The 24,957-nt window shown below is 45.1% G+C and overlaps 1 protein-coding gene across 4 annotated transcripts in view; it reads right to left on the minus strand.

Annotated features, from left to right (window-relative positions):
* Positions 1–24,957, minus strand: part of ARHGEF28 (Rho guanine nucleotide exchange factor 28) — a 262,171-nt gene that overhangs the window by 78,215 nt on the left and 158,999 nt on the right. The window lies entirely within an intron of this gene.

Below are 24,957 nucleotides of genomic sequence, written 5' to 3' on the forward strand. Positions count from 1 at the left end.
TTTTCCGCAAAAAAAACGCATCAGGCACAAAATCCGGACATGCTCTATCTTTTTGCGTTTTTTTTGCGGATTTCCCACTCCAAAATGCATTGGGAAGTGTCCAGAAAAAACCGCGGCAAAAATGCGTCAAAACCGCGGCAAAAACGCGTCAAAACCTCGGCAAAATCGCGGCAAAAACGCACGCGGTTTTCTTGCGGATTTCATGCAGAAAATGTCCGGAATTGTCAGGAATTTTCTGCATGAATTCCTGAACGTGTGCACATAGCCTTATTGTCATTTTGCAAACAGGGGAGAACGGGCTATCCAATTTCCAAGTTCTGGACATATGGCGGGTCCCAGTGGTGGATTCCACATACCGTAGTTCTATTTCAAATATTACCATGTGATGGAAATCAGCTTAGACATCTATTCAAAACACTTTGTAGATTTAAAGGGAACCTGACAGATCCCTGAATCATACCAAACCGACACTATTGCATAATATAATGATGACCATGCGTTCTAATAAGGCCTTTCATTTTGAACACAAAAGTTATTAAAGGGAACCTGTCACCTGAATTTGGCGGGACTGGTTTTGGGTCATATGGGCGGAGTTTTCGGGTGTTTGATTCACCCTTTCCTTACCCGCTGGCTGCATGCTTGCTGCAATATTGGATTGAAGTTCATTGTCTGTCCTCCATAGTACATGCCTGCACAAGGCAAGATTGCTTTGCGCAGGCGTGTACTATGGAGGACAGAGAATGAACTTCAATCCAATATTGCAGCCAGCATGCAGCCAGCGGGTAAGGAAAGGGTGAATCAAACACCCAAAAACTCCGCCCATATGACCCAAAACCAGTCCCGCCAAATTCAGGTGACAGAGTCCCTTTAACTTTATGATTTCTGCAGCTTGGAATATGCAAATGAAGCTGGACTAATCCACCTGAGCATCGCCTCCCCCAGACTAGTCCTGCCTGAGATCCTCCCGTCACACTTCCCAGGACATGACCGACACTCTACACACTATGGCTGGCATGGTTTCCAGACGTTCTACCATGATATGGGATGAAAGGAGGATGTCAATCACGCACGGTGAGATGTGATTAGAAGACCTGATGCAGGACTACTCTGGGAGAAACAAGGCTTGGCTAGACTAGCCCTGTCTCATTTGCATATGGTAAGCAGCAAAATACAGCGGGCCCTTCACCAAGACTGGTGTGCAAAATGCCAGTTTTGATGACTAGGGGCCTCTTATATAGTTTAGACCAATGTATGTTGAATTTGCCAAAAGAGACGGGTTCAGACACTCTAATGTGTAGGCGAACCCTGGACAATTTGTTGTCAGTAGAGTTAAGGACCTGGAACTTCATGTTTCAATCTGCTGGGCATTTTGATTTCCAGGAGATAGGAGCACTCTTTTGGCCAAGTGCTTTATGTATAGGAAAGTCGGGCAAGATGGCTGCTCGTCAACTGATGAAACGAAGCATCAATGTGTATGGTGGGCTTTCATTTTTAGAAGCTATTAACATATTTGAGCAATAGAAAAGCCCTTATTAGAACACAATATTAGCCATATATAACAAAATAATAGTGGTTTAGTACGGTTAGAAGACCTGATAAGTCCCTTCAAGTATGTCTTGAATTGTAACAGCTTCCTTCTAAACTGTTCGACTTATAGAGGACCTTTCACCAAATTTTAAACTTTGTCTCTTCATTGCAGATATATTAGCAATCAAAGTATTTAGCACCTAATCAGTTAACTTTTTATAAGTCCAAGTGAGTGTTATCAGACAGTTTTCACTGGAGGCGTGTACATCTCCTTATATGATTCTGACCAATCATAAGCAGCAACATTCCAAAAGGAAGAACGTGCACCCACCATAACTTAGAGCAGATTTATCAAGTGTGTGAGATGTGTGACAGCCCTGATCTCCTGGACTAACCTCCTGCATGGGTCAGTGGTGGGACACTGCAGAGGAGTTACATTAAAAATCCTTTTATCAGCTCTTCTCTCCCAGCACTGTCAGCTCTGCTGTACTGCCCCTCCCCCCACATTGCCTGTTTGGAGCAGAGAGCTCAAAATATTAGTAACACACTTATACCTGTTGTGCACCACTTTGAATTGCTCACTCTGCAGTGAGAGCACTGGACACTCATTACTTCTCATACAGAAGTGGTCCAGAACAGGCGGGTTACTCCTGTGTGAGATGTAGTGACAGCTCTGATCTCACTGCAGAGGAGCACAAGTTGCTTGAGCACATCAGATACAAGTGTGATACTGACAGAAGAGCTGGTAGAAGAATTTGCAATGTGACCCAGTCTCTCTGCCCCTTTCCCCACACAGACTCCTTGCAGGGTGTTACATAAGGAGATTAGAACTGTCATACAGTGGCACACACTGCTTTAAGCTATGGTGTGGGGGGGAGGGATCTTTTTGCTGTGTTGCTGCCTGCTTGTAATTGATAAGAATAATATAGGAAGAAGAATATACCCATAGTTAAAACTCTCTGATGACAGCCACTTGGTGCCAGTTACATCAAGAGTGGTTCAAGTCGGTCTTGATGAGATGTACCAGAGTCAGACTCTCTATTACAACCTGTGTCTGGTTGAACATGACCAATGTGGTGAAAGGTCCTCTTTAAAGGGACACTGTCACCTGAATTTGGAGGGAACAATCTTCAGCCATGGAGGCGGGGTTTTTGGGTGTTTGATTCACCCTTTACTTACCCGCTGGCTGCATGCTGGCTGCAATTTTGGATTGAAGTTCATTCTCTGTCCTCCATAGTACATGCCTGCGCAAGGCAAGATTGCACTGTGCAGGCGTGTACTACGGAGGACAGAGAATGAACTTCAATCCAATATTGCAGCCAGCGGGTAAGGAAAGGGTGAATCAAACACCCAAAAACCCCGCCTCCATGGCTGAAGATTGTTCCCTCCAAATTCAGGTGACAGTGTCCCTTTAACAGGGTTGTCCGGACTTATGGTACAAGTCTGCATTTACTCTATGTGACTGCAAACTTGTGAATCCTTACATCGCACTTACTGAGTGTTGAGAGCATTCTCCAGTGGAGGGCGCATGACCACACAGGTGCAATTTGCATAGATACGGCCACATACCAACTAGACGTGCGCAGCTTCACTCAGTGCAAGTGTACTGAGCGAGGCCAATACAGTCTAGTTGAAATGTGGCCGGAAGTATGGAAATCACATACTTGCGGTCACATGACCACCAGCACCGGAGAATCCTCACAGAGTGCTGTGAGGATTCACAAGTCTGGAGTCACAGATTGACTGCAGACGTTTACACTACGGCCAAACACCCCATTTAATTGCACCTTCAGAAAACTTTAACATGTCAGAGATATGTTTAAAATTTTTAATCTCACTGAGCGCTGAAGCAGAGGAGCATCATTGCTTCCATTTTAAAAGGATCCCTGATGGATCAGGTAATATTTGTCATGATCAATTAGGACTTTTCTTTTTACCTTTTAACTTATAAGTCAATCTCCTTGAAGAAATGAAAACAGTCCCCCACCACCACCAGCAATGTTCCATTTGTGAAATGTAACCCCTAGCGCTGCTTATCAAATGTTCTCTGTGGTCCTTGCCGCAAAGCGGATCTCAGTGGTGGCCACGAAGCAGGTAACCAGAGATGAATTATTACTCAAGCCTTACATAAAGTCCTGGCACTGGTTTGGAATGAGCGGCTCAGGAATGGAAGCATTAGACTAACTAGACATTTTCAGCCAGCAACAAGATACGACAAGCTGAGCATTTCTACAGAGATTACTGCATTTCTCCCCTGACAAGAGGTAGAGGTCCAAGCCACAATTCATCCGTAGCCATCATTAATCCCACACATGCACTCAGGTTGTCATCTCTCAGGGATAGAATTTACCTCCCAAACAGAAGTGTGGTAAATAGTGTTGAGCGATACCGTCCGATACTTGAAAGTATCGGTATCGGATAGTATCGGCCGATACCCGAAAAATATCGGATATCGCCGATACCGATATCCGATACCAATACAAGTCAATGGGACACCAAGTATCAGAAGGTATCCTGATGGTTCCCAGGGTCTGAAGGAGAGGGAACTCTCCTTCAGGCCCTGGGAGGGATCCATAGGGATGTGTAAAATAAAGAATTAAAATAAAAAATATTGATATATTCACCTCTCCGGCGGCCCCTGGACATCACGCTGGTAACCGGCAGGCTTCTGTGTTTAAAATGAGCGCCTTTAGGACCTGCCAGTGACGTTGCGGCTTCTGATTGGTCGCGTGCCGCTCATGTGACCGCCACGCGACCAATCAGAAGCCGCGACGTCATTCGCAGGTCCTTAATTCCTAGAATTAGGAGTTTAGTGAATGAGAATGACGTCGCGGCTTCTGATTGGTCGCGTGGCGGTCACATGAGCGGCACGCGACCAATCAGAAGCAGTGACGTCATTCGCAGGTCCTAAAGGCGCTCATTTTAAACACAGAAGCCTGCCGGTTACCAGCGTGATGTCCAGGGGCCGCCGGAGAGGTGAATATATCAATATTTTTTATTTTAATTCTTTATTTTACACATCCCTATGGATCCGATACCGATACCCGATACCACAAAAGTATCGGATCTCGGTATCGGAATTCCGATACCGCAAGTATCGGCCGATACCCGATACTTGCGGTATCGGAATGCTCAACACTAGTGGTAAATAAAGAAATGTGATAATTATATGCTACCAACAGCAGGAATCAGGTCAGCCCAGTGCGGCTAAAGGTCTGCGGAGACCATGTTTAACCATATCTTCTACTTCACGCTGTGTGGTTTCCTACAGAAAATGTGAGACCTTTATTGCACAATGGCAGCTTTAAGCTTAGCTCTAAAATACTTTTTTCAACATTGGGGTGATAAAAACTGTGAGCAACCTTACATAACACCAGAGAACAGTCGTCCCTTGTTGGAGCACTATGTAGAGAGAATGGCCCCGAGCCAGTACATGACTACAGCAAGGAAGAAAATGAAACTGTATATAATGTGAAATAAAAAGATCTACTCAGATGAAAGGGATCGTTTAAAGGTCCAACAAACTTTGCATAAGTCAATTGAAAAAAAAAAAAAGAAACTTTGTAATAATGTCTCCTTTGGCCTCACACAATGGTCCTCTGAGGCCACTCACAAAGATGGCCACATGCTGGACCTCATCTTCAACCGCCTCTGCTCCCTTACTAATCTCATTAACACACCCCTCCCCCTGCCACTTTTTATAACACCACAATAACAGCAACACTCGATTCGGCAGCCCCACTCATGCATAGCAAAACTCGTACACTCAACAGGCAGCCCTGGCTGACCAGCCTGACCAAAGAATTGAGACGGGCTTCCAGGATCGCTGAGCGGAGTGTTATGATCAGGTGACCTTGGAGCAGCATGAAAACTTTCACTGGAGTAGGTGGTAACTATACTGACCGCAAACCCTGATCTTAACACTGCAACTAGAAGTAGCCGTGGGGTGTGTCTAACAAAACCTAGACACCTCGACACAGCCGGAGAACTAAATATCCCTAAAGATGGAAATAGGAATTCTACCTTGCCTCAGAGCAGAACCCCAAAGGATAGGCAGCCCCCCACAAATATTGACTGTGAGTAGTAGAGGAAAAGACACACGCAGGCAGGAAACAGGATTTAGCAAATGAGGCCACACTAGCTAAATAGGAAAGGATAGGACAGGATACTAAGCGGTCAGTATTAAAAATCCTTCCAAAAGTATCCACAGCAGAAAATACAAAAACTCCACCATCTAACTAAAGATGTGGAGCGTATATCTGCAACTCCAGAGAATCCAACAAGACTGAGAAAACACTGACACAGTCTAAGCTGGACAAGAGAAAAACAAATGAATAGCACAGAATAAGCACACTGCATGTGTGCCACAGAAAAAGAAACAGACACTTATATTTGCTGAATTGGCAGCTAAACAGGAGAAGCCAGAAAGAGATCCAACACTTCACAAGAAACATTGACAACTGGAAAGGACTAATGAATCCTGCACACCTAAATATCCCAGTCAGAACTGCAATCAGCAGATACACCTGGCCAGGACTGCGACTCAGGGCCAACTGCATTCCCACCTACAACCACTGGAGGGAACCCAGAAGCAGAATTCACAACAGCGGAGATGGAAGCAATCCCGCTCTGCCGACCACTTCACTGCATATAAGCAGTCCCTCGCCAGCTTCAAGTCTGCGCTCACTGCCGCAAAACAAACTTACTTCTCATCTCTCATATCCTCCCTCTCTCACAACCCTAAACAGCTTTTCAACACTTTCATTTCTATACTCCGTCCCCCAGCACCTCCTCCCTCCCCCCTCATTTCTGCTGAAGACTTTACCTCTTTCTTTAAACAGAAGATCGATACGATCAGAAAAAGCTTTGGCCCACAGCGCCCACTGCCCCTCTTAGCTGCTCAACCCTGTTCCTCCAAAACCAGCTTCTCCACCATGACAGAAGATCAGCTCTCCACTCTCCTGTCAAGATCACACCTCACCACCTGCACGCTCAACCCGCTCCCGTCCCACCTCATCCCTAACCTTTCCATGGTCTTCATCCCAACCCTAACGCACCTCTTCAACCTCTCACTCACAACAGGTGTCTTCCCCTCATCCTTCAAGCATGCCAAGATCACACCCATCCTCAAAAAGCCCTCCCTCGACCCATCCTCTGTGTCTAGCTATCACCCGATATCTCTTCACCCTTATGCCTCCAAATTGCTGGAGCAACACGTCCATTTTGAATTGTCCTCCCACCTCTCCTCCTGCTCCCTCTTTGATCGGTTACAATCTGGCTTCCGCTCCCATCACTCAACTGAAACTGCCCTAACTAAAATTACCAAAGACCTACTAACTGCCAGGAGTAAGCGACACTACTCTGTCCTCCTTCTCCTGGACCTGTCTTCTGCCTTCGACACTGTGGACCACTCCCTTTTGCTACAAATCCTCTCATCTCTTGGCATCACAGACTTGGCCCTTTCCTGTATCTCGTCATATCTGACAGACCGAACATTCAGTGTCCCCCCCCCCCCCCCACACACACACACCACCTCCTCGGTGTTCCTTAAGGCTCTGTTCTAGTACCCCTACTCTTCTCCATCTACACCTTCGGCCTGGGACAGCTCATAGAATCCCACGGTATGCAGTACCATCTCTACGCTGATGACACGCAGATCTACCAATCCGGACCTGACCTCACCTCCTTACTTACCAAAATCCCGCACTGTCTGTCTGCTATTTCAGCCTTCTTTTCTGCTCGCTTTCTACAACTGAACATGGACAAAACAGAATTCATCATCTTTCCCCCATCTCACTCTACCCCTCCACCAGACCTATCCGTCAATGTCAATGGCTGCTCACTTTCCCCAGTCCCACATGCCCGGGGCCTCGGGGGGATCCTCAACTCTGCCCTCTCTTTCAAGCCACATATCCAAGCCCTTGCCTCCTCCAGCCGTCTCAAACTCAAAAATATTTAGCGGATCCGTGCTTTCCTTGACCGCGACACCGCAAAAACGCTAATGCATGCCCTTATCTCCCGCCTCGACTACTGCAACCTCCTACTCTTTGGACTCCCCTCTAGCACACTGGCACCACTCCAATCCATCCTACACTCTGCTGCCCGACTAATCCACCTGTCTCCCCGCTATTCCCCAGCCTCTCCCCTATGTCAAGCCCTTCAATGGCTTCCTATCGCCCAGAGACTCCAGTTAAAACCCTCACAATGACATACAAAGCCATCCACAACCTGTCTCCTCCATACATCTGTGACATGGTCTCCCGGTACCTACCTACACGCAACCTCCGATCCTCTCAAGATCTCCTTCTCTACTCCCCTCTCATCTCTTCTTCCCACAACCGCATCCAAGACTTCTTCCGTGCTTTCCCCATACTCTGGAACTCTCTACCCCAACACATCAGACTCTCGCCTACCATAGAAACCTTCAAAAAGAACCTGAAGACTCACCTCTTCCGACAAGCCTACAGCCTGCAGTGATCCTGAACTTACTGAACCGCCACACAACCTGCCCTACCCTCTCCTAGTGTATCCTCACCCATCCCCTGCAGACTGTGAGCTCTCGCGGGCAGGGTCCTCCCTCCTTATGTACCCGTGTGCCTTGTTATTTGCTCATGTTTAATGGATTTGTCTATATTTGCCCCGTATTCACATGTAAAACGCCATGGAATAAATGGTGCTATAAAAATGTATAATAATAATAAATAATAATAATAATAGAGCTTATCAGACAAATCCTCTAGTCTCCTGAACTCATCATTCACAAAAATACACAGCTGAAAATCTGTTAGCGAATGAATGGAGCGGTGGTGATGAATGTCCAACCTGCTACACAGTTTTCTAACAGGGATTAAAGATCCCTATCGAGCATAAAAAATAATTCCGCAATCTGACAATCAGCGAGGGTTACAGCCGTGGGACCTCCACCAATCAGGTAAGGAAAGTGAAAGAGAGACATAGGGATACTAGAAAGCAGCTGCACACAACTGTGCGCGTTTGTTACTCTAGAGCTGAATTCACAGCTACACCGATCAGTACTACCTGTATAATATCCTCTGTACTGTGGCTTCTGACCACATGCTACACAGAGACAGGAAAGCAGGAATCTCATGTGTATAGTACTAGGTGTAGGAGATGTCACAACAGCTAGTCTCCACCCACTAGTCCAGAAATAACTGAATATTAGAAAAAGAGCCTGCAGAAAGTGATACTGGTGAAAATCACTCATATAGGTCATATAGATGCCAGATATAGTGTTATTTCTTGGGGGACCCCCATGAAATCTCATTCTAGATAGTCTACTGAAACAGCAGATACACCATATGTTTTCAAGTGAATCAGTGATCACTATTTATCTTTAAGGGGTTTCCAGTCCCATGAAACATATCCCAAATAGCAGTTCTGTGCTGATGCTTTGCTGATCCTCCTGTGGTCTTTATTCACTTGACTAAAGGGAACCGGTCAAGTAAAAAAACAAAAACGCTATTAACCTGCAGATATGGGGTTAATCTTTGATTTCCCATGCAGATGCCACACTGAAAGCCCGGCCACCTGGAATAAACTAACTGTATTCCCCTAGCTTTCAGTCATAGAGTTGCAACGAGCGCCTGTAAACTCGTCCCAGGCACTGACTGACATCTGGCCCTCTAAAAGGTACGGACCACCCAGGTATGTAGGATGCTCAGATAGGGTCCAACCCCGTAGTACTATATGCAGAGAAAATCTGGCACTCAGCCCTGACATCACAGCTGAGCCTGGACTACATGCAAGGCTTGGGACGCCATACTATGCGATTACTGACATCAGCCATTGGCAACACTCACTATTTCACATCCCGAGATCCCATCTGCTTACCCTACTGGTGCATGCATGAGAACGGTCATGTTGATCGAAACGTCACATGATGCACATCAGTGGACCACATGATACAATTCATTCTATTATTCCTGGACATTGGTGCTGGATATTCTCTGCATCTAGCCAGCCTTGCACTGATGCACTGCTGATCCGGCTGTCAGTGCCGCGGTGCGGTTACAGCTGCCGCTCACTGTGTACTGAGCTGTCACTGAAGCCGTGCCTCCATGACTGAAAGGCAGAGGCTGCCTGGAGGAACAAAGTTCATTTTCTCCCAGCAGCCGAGCTTTAACTGCTGGAAAGATTCATGGCTCCAGAATACTATTAACCTTCAGATCTAATAGTGTTTTCTGGACAAGACAGGTGTCCAAATATTTTTCTATCTACTGGCTAACACGGTACCAAGATATATATCGTTCCGATATCATGCATTATATAACCATCACACAAAGAGTAAGTTACATATGCAAAAAGAAAAACTGCAGATAGAGAGCTGAAGAGGACCCAGATTTTAGCTATTATTAAGTGCACTGTGGGTAATAGGGGGTGGCACGGCCTTAGGTGTGATCGGGGGGTCATTGTGGCTTCATCTTACAGTATACTGACTGATTGAGCGACATGTATGTTTATCTTCACAAAGGTGCTGAAGGGGAAGACATTGTAACACATCAGCTAGTTCAGAGCCTCCGCCAACAATCAATTCAAGCAATGAATCTGCAGACGTCTATGGGGAAAAGTGCTCCTAATAAATCAATAGGAATATTGGTAGATAGCGAGCGGTTGTGTGATCACTCACCACATATCGGCTTCTTCACACAGCAAAACAAAACAACCTGGTCTCCTATGAATTTCTCCTAAGTGTACCATAGCTCTGGGATCATCAGGTCTGAAGGAAGGGACAGTCCTAAATGGATAAACACTGTGCTGAACTATATAATAATCAGTATACTTGGCAACTGCAAAGAAAAGCACAAATAGGAGCCTGTGCACATGTTGCAGATGTTACAAAAATGGATTTCCTAGTGGCAGCAAAGTGAAAGATATTCCTGACGTCTCACTCAGGCACACATTGCTTAGATTTGTAGCAGATATAATTCAGCAACATGTTAATTCTTTTAGCATTTTTGCTGCAGATTTCACCCATGCTAATGAGTGGGGGGAAAAAATCTGTAAAAAAAAAAATCGTGCCTATTTTACGCAGCATTTTCCGTGCCAAGAGATGCAGAAATGGGGCAGAAATTCCTGCTGCAAATACTTAAGTTTTACACATACCCATGTTTGCAGCAGAAATTTCTACACCATTTCTACATCTCTTGGTGTGAAATCTCAGAGCTTGGTTTTTGCAAAATGCAGTATGTCACTTTTCAACGTTTTTGCACCGTTTTTTACCCATTGAAAGCAATAGTGAAACGGAAAGCAATGGGTAGTGCACAAACGTTGCAGAAACGCTATAAAAACGCAGATATCAGGTTTTGATGCATTTTGGGTGCCAAAATAAAATTAATTTCAATGAGATTTTTTTTACAGCCTTATACTTTATCAGCATGCACAAGAGGCAAATGTACCCTGACAAAAACAAAGTGAAAAAAGCACCAAAAATACACCTTAAACTTGGCATAAACATAACACAGCAAAAACGCAATGTGTGAACATAGCCTTAAGGGGTTTTGTCCAACCAAGGTTTTTTTTTTTATGGCTGATCAACCGAGAATGGCGGTGTGCGGTCCTATCTAAGTTTAGTGGGATCAGTGTCCGGCTCACAACTCCTAACAGTTCACAGTTAACAGCCGGCTCACCCAGTTTGACAACCGGATGCCCACAGCCTAACTGGGGGAGCAGGCTGTCAATCAGAATGACGCCAGAAGTCATGCCCCGTCACGTCAGCACAGGCACTCCCTGACGAAGCGAAAGGTGCATTGGAGTGGTGTGTGCGGGGGCAGAGTTGTGCCAGCACTGGTTGGTACCTCTGGTATTCGTATGCACTTATTTTTTACTTTTTAATCATGTGGGATTTCATTGTCTTCACTTTTTTAATGAAGTTTATTTATTGTGAATACTTTGTTTTTCATAAATGAGTTTAACTTGATTATTCATATACCGTAATTATGCATTAATATATATATATTCAATCATGAAGATGTTTAGCATAAGCACTCTGCTTTTTATTTAATATTTTTATTTATTTATAAATAATTTCCACTCACTATATTTTTTTATATATTCATTTCACTTTCAATGCTGTATAGATTACCGCTGATTATTTGATAATATATATTTATCAATCAGTTTGACATACCCTGCCCTGCACATACAACGTAATTCAATATTTTTACTTTTTATTAATTTTATTTTTATTGATTTTTATCTGCTTTAATAAAAGTCTCATGTTTTTAATGTGATATTTCGTGCCATCATGCCTTTTGTGTACAAATAAAGCATTTATTATATTATATATCTTTCTTTGATGATTATTTTTTGGGGACTATAAGTTGATGTTTAATATGCATTGATAACATATTTGATGGTTATCTTTTGGTATTTCTTTTCTATAAAGGATTTTGTCTGTTTTCAAGTTGCAAATACCTGCCTGTTAGCTATTAGGTAAATTTTTTAGTTTTTTTTATAAAGTCCCAGATATACCCTTTAAATATTAAGAAACACATGTATGTCTCTGGAAAGAGACATCAGATCACAGATATTATGATAACATTTTATTCCGCTTCCTATGACCCACATTGCCATATAGACGGCTTTGGAAGGTTGATCCTACAGACAGATTCCCATGATGGGAAAAACTTTTCTGAAAGGTGAAAACACTTTGATGGCGATCGTGGTAAAACTTATGTACAAGATGATAAAGAGGCACTGTGTAAATACAGTGGGTGATGAGGGGTCAGAGATGGCTGGGGGTGCACAGAATAGCATCACAAGCTGCATGTGGACCCCAGGGCAAAGGGTTTCACGGTTTTCACCCCTGGTTTAGATGCACTCAGTTTTGGGGTAGGTTCATACAAACATACATTTCATCCAGAAAAGTCAGACTATTTTGTTTTTCTCGCTTGTCATCCATATACAATCTGTATTTGCACAGCGGCTATTAATCAGTTACAGGACCATCTACAGTTTCCGACGTTACAGAATTGCATTGTGTCCATAAAACTCCGATGTTGTCCTGTGGCTCTGATTTTTTTTTTTGTGAACTCAGACTTGAATGGGTGAATCTCATCCAATTTGCAGAAGAAGTTTCACATGCAGGTTCGGCCAGTGAAGGGGAAAAAAAACGCCCACCTGCACATCTTCATTGAATAACATTGGTCTGAGAGCGGTCTATTTTTTTTCATGGACAGTAATCGACCAAAAATACGGTGGTCTGAACAAGCCCCTAGTGTAAGAAGGCTGAAGCAGAGTTTGTCTTGTTCTTGTGGTCCTTCTATGTTTGACTGAGTCACTAGGAGACCAGAATTCACTTCAGTCTCCGCTGCCCGAAATAGGACCTCTATGGGGGATTAGATGTTCCATTAAGGTGACACCGGAGAGGATAGGACCACACAGATATATTAACGAAGAGACACTTAAGGAAGCACTACCATCAAAAATGTTATCCTCTTAATATATTGCAGTCATCATATTGTGTAGCACTGTGTAGTTACAATTGCTCATTTTCCCTTTCTACCCAGTTAATACTTCTCTTTTCCATGAGGTGTATAACATCACAATTAAAGGGGGGCCTGTCAGCAGTTTTGGCAGATATAAGATACGGCCATCATCTTTCAGGGCTGATATTCTGCATTCTATAATGCTATGTTTAAGCCTCCAACCTGACCTGAAAGAGAAGAAAAGTAACTTTTGTTATAGTCACCTGCGGGGCGGTCTGGTCCGAGGTGTGTCGCTCTTCTTGGTCAACCACCTCCCTTTTTACGATCCCCGTCCTCCTGCTTGCTTAGTGTGGATGACGCGTCTCCTTGGCACCGTGCTCCTGCGCAGGCATACTTCTCTGTTCTGTTGAGGGCAGAGCAAAGCACTGCAGTGCGGAGGTGCCAGAAAAGGTCAGAGAGCGCCTGCGCACTGCAGTACTGTGCTCTGCCCTCAACAGGTCAGAGAAGTATGCCTGCACCGGAGCCGATGAGCCTGTGTGTATGATGTAGGGACGCGTCATCCACACAAAGCAAGCAGGAGGACGGCATCGTAAGAAGAGGGGAGGCACCGGACCAAGACCAGTGACGCCCATCGGACCGGACCACCCCACAGGTCAGTATAATAAAAGTTATTTTTCTTCTCTTCCAGGTCGGGTTGGGGGCTTATATACAGCATTATAGAATGCTGCATATCAGTCCTGAAAGGGGATGGCCATATTTTATATCGGCCAAAACTGCTGACAGGTTCCCTTTAAAAATTGAGTAGCTGAATCCTCCCAAGCTCTATTAAGAAACAGGAGGTACATTTTCACTGTACCACTCATCAGTCACTGCAAAAGTCCCTGGTAGGAGAGGAGGGAACAGCTGGGTCAGGAGGTGGAGATTGGAATGATAAATGCAGGGACAAGAGACTTCCTGTTTCTACATAGAGCAAGGAAAAGAGAACAATCAGCTGCGTGGAAAGGCAAAATAAGCAACTGTAAGTACACCGTGCTATATAATATGATGACTGCAATATATTAAGAGGATAAAATCTTTGTTGGGGGCAGTGCTTCTTTAAAGTGCTTGGCTTATAGGAAGAATTGACCCAGTGCCTGAAAACAGCACGTCAATATCCTATGGTGCAGAATAGGAGAAGATGCTTGTACTGTAATGGATCAGATGGATAATACAGCATGTGCGTGCATAAACTTTTTTTGTACTGGCAATACTTTTTCTGAACCAAAATGTGGATGCCATAACTGAAGGTCATTTTACACACCCTCACGCTCTTTTCACACTAGCTCGTTCTTTCAATGTTAGAATGGCAGATCACCATGAACCCATCATAAATCAAAACAATTTAAGAGAGTCCTCTCCTTTCTGTCTCCTGGATGTTTTCCTATAGAGCCCTTTGGTAAACTTCACTTATAGGGAGAAGGATAAACAATGTAATCTACACACACATTAGAGGACTGTTAGCCAAAGTGGCAGATTCTGTGCCTCCAAGACAGATAAAGATTAGTGATGAGCGAACATACTGGGATAAGGTGTTATCTGAGCATGCTCGGTGCTAGCAGTGACTTTGGCGTGCTCGAAAAATATGTTCGAATCGCCGCGGCTGCCTGTCTCACGTCTGTTCGACAGCCGCAACACATGTAGGGATTGCCTGTCTGTGGCAGCTGTACCACAAGACAAGCAGCCGCAGATGACAAGGGCCAATACAAGTCCATTGGTCAGTGTAAAGCATGCACAGCACACGGATGGCATCTGTGCGCCGTCCGTGTTTATAACAAATAGGAGAAGCTTTGGAATTAATTTTTGTTAAGGCATACCAGAAAAAAAAATGGCACACAGATAGCACATTGGTGACACACTGATCCAAAACACTGATGACACCGGTACCGGTATTATGCAGATGGGGCCTAACAGAGATTGGAGATGTAACGGGGGCTCTTTAAAAAGTCTCTTCATACAGTAAGAGGACTTGATAATTCCCATTTTACCTATGTGGACGGCCATTCTAAATATTAGAAAACTAACAATATTACTAAGGAACCTGTCGCCATGAAAATGTCGTCCAATCTGCAGGCACCATGTTATAGAGCAGGGGAAGCTGAGATTGATATATAGTATTTTAAGAAAATATTCAGCATAACCTGTGATTTTATCATCCAATCCTCTGCTTTCTGGGATTTTTGGGTCCAGTAGGCGGTTCTATCAGTGACTGACAGCTGTCGGTGTATAAATGTGCATAGAGAGCTGTCAGTCACTGCTGGACCGCCCACTGGACCCAAAATCCCAGAAAGGGAAGAGGTTTAGAGGATTAAAACACAAGTTATACGGACTGTCTTTTCTCACAAAGTTATATATTAGTTCTCTCAGCTCCCCCTGCTCTATAACATGCGGCCTGCAGACTGGACGGCATTTTCATAGTGACAAGTTCCTTTTAATCGTAGAAAAGGAATCTTTGAACACCATGTGCAATGTACTTGGCCTTGAAGATACACAGAAATGTTCTTCGCTCCACTTCCTATCTGGTTTCTGACTGCACAATAATCATCTAATGCAGTGTCATTAGGTTCCCAGTACACACATGAAACAGAACATCCCATTACAGCAATCCTAACAGCACTACCCCCCGCGGTGTGACCGCAGCTTAATGGTTAACCACCCCACACAGGGGCACTGCGCACATACCAACCACTCACTGACACACAGCATGTTATGAGGGGACTAGTATGGAGGCTACCACTAAGGCTGCATTCAGGCACCTATTCAGCGGCTCACATCGGGGCTTACGTCCGAACCCTGGCAGATATTTGTGCAGACGGGGCCATAGATTATAATGGTGCTGGCAGAGCGAACGTGCACTCTGATGCGCATCATTTACGGGGCAGAGACTCAGACGCAGTCTACATCTAAGGGTCCAGATTTCAGTCAGGGCTCAGTACATAGTGAACAGCGGCTGTAACCGCACTCCCAGGACTGACTGACCGCTCTGCACGGATACACCACCGCTGAGCCGGCTGTCAGTCAGTGCCGGAGCCTGGGTACAGCCACCGCTCACCATGTACTGGACGGTGGCTGAAGCCGTGCCAGCTGCACCTCTATGACTGAAAGCCGGAGGCTGCCATTTATAGCTCCTGGCAGAAAGGCTGTCAGTGAGGTGGACGCGCACCTTTAGAACCATATTAACCTGCATCTTAACCCCACATATGCAGGTTATTAGTATTTTTTGTTTTAAATATGACAGATTCCAATTAAACAGATATGGTAAGCAATAATTATTAAAAAGAAAAATGGACAAACCTTGTGGGAAGCTTTCAAGGCAGTACAAAGCACACATTGAACCAGTGAGCCCAACACACAGCTCAGCTTTTACATTTCTACCACGGACTCATTATCGTGCAGAGTGAAAAACAACAAGGTGACTATCTGGCAGTGCTTGATGCCTTTACTAAGCTGGGAGCCGATGTTACATCTGCCACAGGAACTGTAATCAAACCAATGACGCAAACTCATAAAAGGAGACAAATGTCCAGAACATCTGGCAGAGTTTTCCCAGCGCGGCCTAATAGGTAACTCCTGTGCCCTCCCCACCGCGTGCACCGAGCGAGGGCCGGACCACCAGATCTTGTTTCCATTACATTTTACACAATCAAAGCAGGCTTGGGATTGAAAACCACAATGAAGATGGAGTAGAGGTTTTATGGCTGCAGAGATTTCCTGCATATTGTTACTTAGTACATGATAATGTCTGCCGGGACACAGAGAGGAAGTCAGTAATTAGCCCCTCGCTCATACCAGATAATGTACAGGACAGCAACCGCAATGTACCTGTGTGAATAGCCCTGCACCTGCAAAACCGCGCAGCCATTACAGGCGGACACATTACACAGTCGTAGTGCCCAGTGGCAGCGCAAGTTTGATGCCAGTGATGGGACATTCTGCTATACAAAGCCAAGTAAGCTTCATCTTCTGGTCACCACGTCACCCACTCCTGCACAGTGTCTTCTCTACTGTCTCCTCCCGTCTGTCAATGATCACATTTTTACCCTTAGGGTATGTGCACACGATGCGGATTTGCTGCGGATCTGCAGCGGATTTTACCACGCAGAAACGCTGCAGACCCGCACTGTGATGTACAGTACAATGTTATTAAATGGGGAAAAAAATAGCTGTGCAGATGGTGCAGAAAAATCAGGGCGGAATTGCTGCAGATTTCAATGAAGTGCATGTCACTTCTTTTGTGCGGATCTGCAGCGTTTCTGCACCCCTCCATGTTAAAAATCCGCAGTGGCAAAATCCGCAGAAAAGCCGTACAAAATCCGCAGCAATTCTGCATAAAAACCACACAAAATCCGCAGAAAAACCGCCGCTGTGGATTCTGCCAAGAGCTGCGGATTTTGTGCAGAAAATTCTGCACTTCTTTTCTTACGTGTGCACATAGCCTGAGGGTATGTGCACACGATGCGGATTTTGCTGCGGATCCGCAGCGGTTTCTCATGCGTTCACAGTTCAATGTAAACCTGTGGGAAACAAAAAACACTGTGCACATGCTGCGGAAAAAAACGTGCGGAAACGCAGCGGTTTACATTCCACAGCATGTCACTTCTTTCTGTGGATTCCACAGCGGTTTTACAACTGCTCCAATAGAAATCCGCAGCTGTAAAACCACAGTGAAAATCGCAGAAAAACCGTGGTAAATCCGCATCGGTTTTCCACTGCAGATTTATCAAATCTGCTGAAATCCGCTGCAGAAAAATCCGCAGTGGACCCAGAATACGTGTGCACATACCCTTAAAGAGAATCTGTCAGCAGTTTTTACTTTGTAATCTAAGAGCAACATGTTGATGTAGGAGCGGAGAGCCTAACTCCAGTACTGTGTTACTTACTGGTCAGTGTGCTGCTGCATCAAAGAAATCAGTGTTTTATCTGCAGATTATCAGTACAGGACTAGGTGTCTTGGGCCTCCTAGTCCAGGGGTCCCCAACTCCAGTCCTCAAGGCCCACCAACATGTCATGTTTTCAGGATTTCCTTAGTCTTGCCCAGGTAATAATTGCATCACCTGTGCAATGCAAAGGAAATCCTGAAAACATGACCTGTTGGTGGGCCTTGAGGACTGGAGTTGGGGACCCCTGTCCTAGTCAACTGCTCTGTATAGCCCCGCCCCCACCACTGATAGGTAGCTTTCTGTGTCCACTGTAACTTCAAGGAAAGCTGCCAATCAGTGGTGTGGGCGGGGCTATGCACAGCTCAGCATTCTTAGGCTGCCGTCACACTAGCAGTATTTGGTCAGTATTTTACATCAGTATTTGTAAGCCTAAATCAGGAGTGGGTGATAAATCCAGAAGTGGTGCATATGTTTCTATTATACTTTAACTCTATTTGTTCCACTCCTGGTTTTGGCTTACAAATACTGATGTAAAATATTGACCAAATACTGCTAGTGTGATGGCAGCCTTAGGCTGTGTGCCCACGGTCCGGAACAGCAGCACTTTGGACGCAGCACACCGGCGCTGCATCCAAAACGCTGCATTTTGCATGAAACCCCATCCACTTCGCTTCTATAGAAATCCCATGCCCACTGTGCGTCTATTTCAGGTTGTGTAAACTCACCTGCGGGCTAGTCTCCGCTGCAGATTTTGACCACTAAATATCATCATTAGTGATGAGCGAGTGTGCTCGTTACTCGAGTTTTCCGAGCATGCTCGGGTGGTCTCCGAGTATCTTGGGCGTGCTCCTACATTATGTTTGTGTTTCCACAGCTGCACGATTTGTGGCTGCTAGACAGCCTGAACACATGTGGGGATTCCCTAACAAACAGGCAATCCCTGCATGCATTCAGGCTGTCTAACAGCGGCAAATCATGCAGCTGCAGAAACACAAACATAATTTCCGAGCACGCCCAAGATACTCGGAGTTTACCCGAGCATGCTCGGAAACCTAGAGTAACGAGCACACTCGCTCATCACTAATCATGATAACAGGTGAATTCACATGTACTGATAAACATGTGCGGCAATTAAAAACAGCATTTTGGGTGCAACAAAAATACGCTGCATCCAAAACGTTGCGATTCCCGATCGTAGGGACGTAGCCTTATTTCTGGAATCAGTGTCTCTGCCCCTACATTATGATGCTCTCGGATTACCGTCACATACAGGTCAAAATACTTATGTCACACGTTTTTCACAGATCCACTACAATTACTAACATAGGAAACTATTTGGCCTTTTGTTACTAAATTGTTAATGTAAAAACCGCATTCCAAAGCGGATATGCGGATTGAATACAGATGAGCATATGGAGGAAAAATTTTGCATACGTTCACTTGATCTAAGCCCAAGGCTGGCTTCACACAATCGGCATTCATGGCTGCATACAGAACGTTAGTTATAGACAGGCACCAGGTCTCCTGGTCCAAAATTGTCCCAGTATCATCAGGAGTCTATGAATATGTCAAAATTCAGGTCAAGACACCCGCTGTCGGACCGTACTCAGACTGAGAATGTCAGATGTGTGAAGCCAACATAATGAAGTTTATAAACAGGTGGGAAAGGCACTCTACACACAGGGAACACCCAAATGACACCCCTAGGGAAGGCACTCTACAGACAAGGAACGCCTAAATGACACTCCTAGGGAAGGCACTCCACACACAGGGAACACCGAAATAACACCACTGGGGAAGGCACTCTACACACAGGGAACACCCAAATGACACCCCTAGGGAAGGCACTCTACACACAGGGAACACCCAAATGACACCCCTACGGAAGGCACTCTACACACAGGGAACACCCAAATGACACCCCTAGGGAAGGCACTCTACACACAGGGAACACCCAAATGACACCCCTAGGGAAGGCACTCTACACACAGGGAACACCCAAATGACACCCCTAGGGAAGGCACTCTACACACAGGAAACACCCAAATGACACCCCTAGGGAAGGCACTCTACACACAGGGAACACCCAACTGACACCACTGGGGAAGGCACTCTACACACATGGAACACCCAAATGACACCCCTAGGGAAGGCACTCTACACACAGGGAACACCCAAATGACACCCCTAGGGAAGGCACTCCACACACAGGGAACACCGAAATAACACCACTGGGGAAGGCACTCTACACACAGGAAACACCCAAATGACACCCCTAGGGAAGGCACTCTACACACAGGGAACACCCAAATGACACCCCTAGGGAAGGCACTCTACACACAGGGAACACCCAAATGACACCCCTACGGAAGGCACTCTACACACATGGAACACCCAAATGACACCCCTAGGGAAGGCACTCTACACACAGGGAACACCCAAATGACACCCTTAGGGAAGGCACTCTACACACAGGGAACACCCAAATGACCCACTGAGGAAGGCACTCTACACACATGGAACACCCAAATGACACCCCTAGGGAAGGCACTCTACACACAGGGAACACCCAAATGACACCACTGGGGAAGGCACTCTACACACAGGAAACACCCAAATGACACCCCTAGGGAAGGCACTCTACACACAGGAAACACCCAAATGACACCCCTAGGGAAGGCACTCTACACACAGGAAACACCCAAATGACACCCCTAGGGAAGGCACTCTACACACAGGGAACACCCAAATGACACCCTTAGGGAAGGCACTCTACACACAGGGAACACCCAAATGACCCACTGAGGAAGGCACTCTACACAAAGGGAACACCCAAATGACACCCCTAGGGAAGGCACTGTACACACAGGGAACACCCAAATTACAGCTCATCACGGGTCCTGGTATCTGGGCCAGCTTACTCTTCTTTGCAGTTCCATTAATTTCACTGGAGGAAAAAGTAAAAAAAATCCATACAAGCAACAAAAAACCTAGGACATTCAGGGCAAAATACTCAGAGGTATAAGACATAAACACATGGAAATAACTGAGTTTTTAACAGAATAGCCATTACATTAGTTAATAGAAGGAAATCCTAAATCTTTGAGTCTGCAAAAGTATAATCTGAATTTTGTTTGGTTTCATGGTGGGCCTTGCTGGTTGCATTACACCACCGGGTACAACTGCCAAAGACTCACAAGCAATCTGCACCACGAGCATGGAGTAAACCCATACACGAAGCGGCTTCTGTGCATCATTCCAGTAAACTAATGCTGTGGATTTCCCCTCCTCATTGTGATGGGTGAAATGCAAGAAGTTTGGAAGAGCCCACTCATATGTGCTGTATTTCACAAGCAACTGCAGAATCCTCACCAATCATTATGCCACGTGTGAACGTGCGTAAAGGTTCTGAGAAATAGTAAGTGGCACAAGAAGGAATAAGTACATGCACGGAAAAAAACAAAGATTTAATATATATATCCTCTACACTAATTAATAAACTTCTGCTTTCATACCACTTTAATAGGACGTCATCTGGATTTCAGTGAAAAATCAGCGAGCAGAAACCAAGTCCATCATCACATGACGGGAAACGACACGATTCTCCAAACTACAGACTGCTGTAGCAAATCACTGGTCAGGCAACTTTTCAAGTGCTACTCAATGTATATACGACCGCTATACACTACCATCTATATAAGCGTCACCAAAGACCTGCTCTAAAGAGATGGAGGAATCAGGCAGACATCACATGTGCTACCCAGTTACAAATACACTACAATGCCACAATGAGCGCCCCCCAGGCTCCAGCACAATGCTACGGGGGTCCCCATATCTATACCGAGGATAACAGAACTTTGTAGGCTAGCTTCTACCTTGCTTGGTTGTTCTCCTGTGAATTCTCATTTTGGGAAAAGATGGCCAGGAGTAATTAAAAGGAGAGTCTGAATCAGAATCCATTTTTTTTCCTGTGTGCAAGGAAGGAAGCCGGATCCGTCAGGAGAGGAGACAACGTGGACCCCAGAGCGTCTCCGAAACACACAAGATGATGGAAAATCGAGGAATGAAGAAAGCTGGATCAAATTGCCCCCTGTGCCCAGGGGAGGGACGGGCTGTAAACTGTTTGCTCTCTTCAGGCGCTCAGGCATGTAGACAGATCAGCCTGTAAATATTAAATTAGATGAGGGAATGCAGGGGGAAAACATGAAGCCGGAGCTGCATCATGGTCCAGAGCTCTCCCAGAGGTCAGCTGGTGCCAATGAATCATTAACTCACCTCCTCATTTCTATGCTAATGGAAACTGCCCAAACTGAGGCAGAGGTTTGTCAAGAGCACTTCAAGTAAATAAGAGGGGACACAAGGCGTGCAAAGACCCCCAAGAGCCGAGCGTTTCCAGACCTCCGAAAAAAAATCTCAGCGTGCAGTAGTTTCTTCTGTAAATCGAATGAGACTCAGCCAATTAAGTCTATGGGCGAGTAAGGTGCTATACAGAGCCACAGCACCCGGTCTTTATGGACTCATTACAATTCTGTAACATAGGAGACTGTAAATGGTCCTGTAAGGCCTGGTGCCCACGATCAGGGACTTTGGCGCAGTGAATATACAGCGAGTCCAAAGCACTGCCGTCTATTGAACGTAGGTAAATCCGCATGTGATCACTGAACTGTGAGGATTTACAGCGTTCAATACATGCCTAAAATCATTTCTTGGAAGACCGTCACATCACATGGAGGCAGTAGTCAGTCCTCCGGCAAGGCGGTAAATGACAGAAAGGTCTTAGGCTATGTTCACACGCTGCAGATCCGCAGCGTTTCCCATGCGTTTACAGTACAATGTAAACCTATGGGAAACGCAATCTGCAGTGCCCATGCTGCGGAAAAAAACGTGCGAAAGCGCAGCGGTTTATATTCCGCAGCATGTCAATTTTTTGTGTGGATTCCGCAGAGGTTTACACCTGCTCCACAATAGGAATCCGCAGGTGTAAAACCGCAGGTGGAATCCGCACAAAACCCGCAATAAATCCGCAGGTAAAACGCAATGCCTTTTACCTGTGGTTTTCACAAATTCGCTGCGGAAAAATCCGCAGACATCAAAAAGACGTGTGCACATACCCTTATTGTCAGGAGGAGGTCCTGTTCTTATTTTAAGTGATCTCAGTTCAATTCCCCTATATAGTAGAGCAGTGAAAAAGACGTCCACCAAATGGTAAAAATGTCTCATACACTAGACGATTAGTGGGAACAGGAACGTTTCCTACTAATGGCTCACTCAGACGTCCATGTAAATGGGTCGGAGCACATACCGGCGGCCGTAGATCTCCGGACTGGAGCAGGGCGGCTTCATATATTTCTATGAGGCTCTCACGCTTGAGTTGGAAAAGCTGTGGCCAGCCCGAACCTGGACCGATTTGAGCAGACATCTGAATAAGCCCTAAAGGCAAGACGTGAAGGCGCATCGGTGGCACAGCTTGGAAAACCATGAGTGGCTGGGAGCTGCTGCATTTTTACCTTTGTTAAATAGACACACAAATTCTGCAGCAAGAGAGAGGTTTGTTTCACCCAAAAAACTATTACAATCGACTGCGCAGTTTTGCAGGTGAAATCGTTGTTCTCCTCCAAGGTAAAGTGTCCATTGACTAATCAATTGAAAAAAAATAAAAAATTGCATCTGCCACTATTTTCAGACGAGCAATGTCCGCCCCAAGGAGCCTTAGCATAATAATACTTGCACTTTGATATTGATTGAACAGAAATGAGATAATAGAACTTTGTCATTACCAACTGAAAAAATATTCTAAGGAAATCAAGAAGGCTGCACTTCTTGCTAACATTTTTGCATAAATACAATATTTCTGCAAGGTAAAGACAAAAAAAATTATTAGGGTAATCCAGTATCCAAAACACCCAACATAGAAAAAAACAAAAAAAAACAAAAAAAAAACTTAACATAAGGAAACAGCCTTACCAAAACCTGTCAGATGATAAATGCACTAGCAGGATGCAGCAGGCCCCCACAATAATGGCAGGAGCAGCACAGGTGCAAACTACTGATGGAAACAGCCACCTCCACACCTACCAGATTATGGAGGGATTGGCTGCCTAGTCGAAAAAATGCACACTAAGGAGGCTTGAGTAGAATGTCAGTCCACAGGTATGTGTGATGCAAAGTGTCCAACTTACAGCCTATTAATGACGCCCTTGTATTAACAGGCGGGCTGCCCAGCACTATATATATATGCACCTCACAGGGACAAATGCCCCAGTACACCCAGCCAACAAAAAGGGCCTGGTTGCATCCTGCAAAAAATGATATAAATAGTGCAACAAAAGATGAAAAAATAAAAATAATGCATATAATAAGATTAAATGAGGTATTGGTTGATATTTTGGTCAAAAATAGATAACCTTGCAACCCAACATCAAGGGTCCTCATACTTGGAAGTCCTAACACTAATCTCAAAAACACCTAACATAGAAAAATTAAGAAAAATTTACCATAAGGAAACAGCCTTACCAAAACCTGTCAGACGATAAATGCACTAGGAGGATGCAGCAGGCCCCCGGACACTTTGCGCCACACATACCTGTGTGACTGACGTTCTACTCAAGCCTCATTTGCAGCCAACCCCTCCATAATCTGGTAGGTGTGTGGGTGGCTGTTTCTATCAGTAGTTTGCACCTGTGCTGCCTCTGCCTTTATTGTGGGGGCCTGCTGCATCTTCCTAGTGCATTTATGATCTGACAGGTTTTGGTAAGGCGGTTTCCTTACGGTATGGTAATCTACTATCAGCAAGTAATTTTATAATTTGTATCATTGAAAGCTTCCAATTATCCTCCATGTATCGATTCTTCATCGTTTTCAACATCTATTGTTGCAGTAATTCAATTGGAAACGTCATTGTTTATTCTCAGGGATAAAAAAAAGAAAAATCTGTCCAGGTCATGATATGGACACCCAGGGGCAGGACGCAGCTCCTACACACATACTGGAACTCATATGTATGTACATATGGGACATTTTTCTCACAGCATTTTACAGCAAAATGAATGACATTTTAAAAAAATGCG

This window comes from Ranitomeya imitator, chromosome 1 (genome assembly GCF_032444005.1).
Source record: "Ranitomeya imitator isolate aRanImi1 chromosome 1, aRanImi1.pri, whole genome shotgun sequence".
Classification (NCBI taxonomy): Eukaryota; Metazoa; Chordata; class Amphibia; order Anura; family Dendrobatidae; genus Ranitomeya; species Ranitomeya imitator.